The following is a 4026-nucleotide window of genomic DNA, read 5'->3' as shown; positions in this document are numbered from 1 at the left end:
AGATTTATTATGTCAGGGGGCCCAGAGGAGTTAACACTCCAAGCTCTAAGCCCCGAAAAAAGGGGTTATAGAGTTTTTAGAGACAGACTACAGTGGGCTTTCTGGTGGCTCAGACGGTAAAGCGTCTGTCTACAATGCGGGAGACCTGGGTTCGATCCCTGGGTCGAGAAGATCCCCTGGAGAATGAAATGGCAATCCACTCCAGTACTAGTACTATTGGCTGGAAAATCCCATGGACAGAGGAACCTGGTAGGCTACAGTCCATGCGATCGCAAAGACTGAGAGACTTCACTTCCCTACAGTGGGCTTCCCTCATAGCTCAGTTGGTAAAGAACCCACCTGCAATGCAGGAGACCCCGTTTGGTTCCTGGGTCGAAAAGATTCCCTGGAGAAGGGATAGGCTCCCCACTCCAGTATTCTTGGGCTTCCCTTGTGGCTCAGCTGGTGAACAATCCCCCTGCAGTGTGGGAGACCTGGGTTTGATCCCTGGGTTGTGAAGATCCCCTGGAGAAAGGGAAAAGCTACCCACTCCAGTGTTCTGGGCTGGAGAATTCCATGGACTGTATAGTCGCAGAGTCAGACACGACTGAGCGACATTCACTTTTTTTTTTTTTTTTCACTTGATAGTGGGCAACACTAGCTGTTAAACGCTGGTTTAAACTAAGGGAACATCAGTCAAGACAGGGAGGGAGATGCCTGACCTTTACACTGACAGGCATGATTAAGTAGGTTTGCAGGGGCTGGGCAATTGCAAAGAGCAGGACAAGGGTGAGTGAGATAAGCTCCAGTTCCTAGTAAGTCCCTATTTTCTGAGACTACATGATCCAGACTTTGCAAGGAACAAGCTGAGTTACAGAGGCAGAATGAGCAGGAGGTTATGTAAAATTTTAACTTTTCCTCTTCACCAGCAGCCACCGGTATTTGGGGCTTCGGGACCCCACTGGGTCCAGGACCTGGAATCCCACGTGTTTGTGGTTGGAGCTCCCAGCGCCTTCCTTGCTCCAGGCCTCCGTTTTGCCCCCAGGCCTTGCTGACTTGCTCCCCACCCCTTCCAGCCCACAGGGTCTGTGATGCCCTGGGGTGGGGAGGAGTGGGTGGTGGCACAGGGCTGACTTCTTCAGCCAATGCCTTCACACTGCAAAGACCTTGAGGGGAGGTGGAGGCGACCTCCTCCCAAGCGGCAGTGCAGAGAGCACCCCTCCCGTCTTCCAGGTCAGCCTGCTGAGACCGCTCAGGGTCTAGCTTTGGGCCAGCACCCCTGCTCTGGACAGTAGTTCTCTGACTCCACTCTTTGGCCCGGAATCCTGATGCCAGCTCTGGGTTAACCCCTTTGGGTTCAGTCCTTCAGCGCTGGGACTGCCTACCACACCGCCTCCTGTGCACCATGCTCAGAGGCTGGGAGAAGACACCCATCACCCCAAAGGGGAGGCCGTAGCCTCAGCCTCCAGGGCTGAGTTAGGATTGTGGTCCTTAGACCTAATCTTGGCTGTTGTGTGTGGACAAAGAATGTCCCTGCCATGTTCCCAGGTGGCCCTATTGCCAATGCAGAAGACATAAGAGACGCGGGTTCAATCCCTGGGTCGGGAAGATCCCCTGGAGGAGCGCATGGCAACCCACTCCAGTATTCTTGTCTGGAGAATACCATGGATAGAGGAGGCTGGCGAGGTACAGTCCATAGGGTCGCAAACAGTCAGACAAGACTGAAATGACTTAGCACGCATGCACACCATGTCATTAAACAAAGGATACTGAGGCCACCAAGCCTTCAGCCACTGCAGCTGCACCTGAGTTGCACCCTGAGGGGGTTTACTACAGAGAAGAAGAAATGATCCTGGCCCTAGATAGCTGAAGTGAAGTGAGTGAAGTCGCTCAGTCGTGTCCAACTCTTTGCAACCCCATGGATTGTAGCCTACAAGGCTCCTCTGTCCATGGAATTTTCCAGGCAAGAGTACTGGAGTGGGTTGCCATTTCCTTCTCCAGGGGATCTTCCCAGACCAGGGATCGAATCCAGGTCTCCTGCATTGCAGGCAGATGCTTTACTGTCTGAGCCACTAGGGAAGCCACTAGATAGCTGAGATGCATATTAAAGGCATAATTCCAAGGAGCCCAAATGCTGGCATCTGCCCATACATAGGCACTAAATTCATTAAGATGTCTGGTTTTCTTTAGTTGGCAATAATCTTTTGCTGTTCCAACTAACTGGTTTTCTGTTTTGTTTGCAAAATCTCTTATATATATTGGCTCCTCTTGTTATCTGAAAACTGGGTTCACCTCTCAGTGAGTGTCAAAAAGACCACACCAAGCTGGCAAAGATGATGAAAAGAAAGAATTTATCACTCACAGCAAGTAAGGAAAACACGAGGGATTTTTCCCACTAGCAAAACTGGGGAAGTTTTAAGCTCAGAGCACCACCAGAGGGGCTTGAGCAGAGAATTCAACATAGAACTGGAGCGAAGGTCAGGTCAACAGAGTCCAAGTCTTTGTTGTCTTAAGTCAGGAGGGTCGACATCATCAGCCCACCCTCCACCTGGGTGGGAGCCTTAGTTCTGCAGAATTCAAAGTGTATTATTATGTTTATCCCTTGAGAAGGAACCAGGACTCTGCTTTGTCACTGCATTTTCTCTGTCCCTGCGTTCCTCTGTGCCTTTAAGGTCACTGATGACTGACTGAGACCTATTCAAGGACTAGCACCATGACCAGGTCTAGATCACAAGATGGCTTAGACCAAAACGGGCTGTCTTACGTCAAGAATGCTTCTTATGCTGTGAAAGTGCTGCACTCAATATGCCAACAAATTTGGAAAACTCAGCAGTGGCCACAGGACTGGAAAAGGTCAGTTTTCATTCCCATCTCAATAGGCTCATCACTTCATGGCAAATTGATGGGGAAACAATGGAAATACTTAGAGACTTTATATCCTTGGGCTCCAAAATCACTGTGGATTTGACTGCAGCCATGAAATTAAAAGATGCTTGCTCCTTGGAAAAAAATCTGACAAACCTAGAGAGCATAATCAAAAGCAGAGACGTTACTTTACTGACAAAGGTCTGTATAGACAAAGCTGTGGTTTTTTCAGTGGTCATGTATGGATGTGAGAATTGGACCATAAAGAAAGCTGAGCGCCGAAGAATTAATGCTTTTGAACCGTGGTGTTAGAGAAGACTCTTGAGAGTTCCTTGGACTGCAAGGAGATCAGATCAGTCAACCCTAAAGGAAATGAGTCCTGAATATTCATTCATTGGAAGGCCTGATGCTGAAGCTCCAATCCTTTGGCCACCTGGTGTGAACTGACTTACTGGAAAAGCCCCTGACACTAGGAAAGACTGAAGGCAGGAGAAGGGGACGACAGAGGATGAGATGGCTGGATGGCAGCACTGACTCGATGGACAAGTTTGAGGAAACTCGGTTTGGTCGTGGACAGGGAAGCGTGGTGTGCTGTAGGCCATGGGGTCACAAAGAGTTGGACACGACTGAGCGACTGAACTGAACATGGTATCAGTCAAGAAAGCCATTCCTGCTTGTCTCTCTGGGGACCCCCTGCCCTATCTGCTTACACTTCCTCAGCTCTGTGGAACAGGCCCCTCACAGCTCTCTGAGGCTGTGTCCAGGGCTGCAGTCTTCAGCAAGTCTGCTGAGTAAAGCACAGTTCTCAGCTTCCAGGCTGTGCATTCTTCTCAGTGGACAGGTGTGACTGTCTTCTCCAAACGGCAGCTCCACCATGCCGCACGTGACGTGCCTCCCGAGAAGCGGGTCTGTCTCTGTTCTTGAACCAGGTGGACCTGTCACTGCCTCCAATAGAACATGCTCTACAAGCTGCTGCCTGGCTTCTGGGGGCATGTCATAAAAGGCAATATGGTTTCTCCCTTCAGAACACTTGCTTTGGTGTTAAAATCAAATAAATTTGGCAATAATTTGTTACGCAGCAGTAGCTGACTAATGCAGGTGGCTCCTGTGCCAAGATGTCAACAAAAATCCTGCTACACCACCTTTGGCCTTCCACCCTGTCTGCTCCATCCCTCCCCATCC

The sequence above is a fragment of the Bison bison genome, unplaced genomic scaffold, assembly GCF_000754665.1.
Source record: "Bison bison bison isolate TAMUID 2011002044 unplaced genomic scaffold, Bison_UMD1.0 scf7180017854906, whole genome shotgun sequence".
In the NCBI taxonomy this organism is placed as follows: domain Eukaryota; kingdom Metazoa; phylum Chordata; class Mammalia; order Artiodactyla; family Bovidae; genus Bison; species Bison bison.
The sequence above is the reverse complement of the archived record's forward strand: the minus strand, read 5'-3'. Positions refer to the sequence as shown.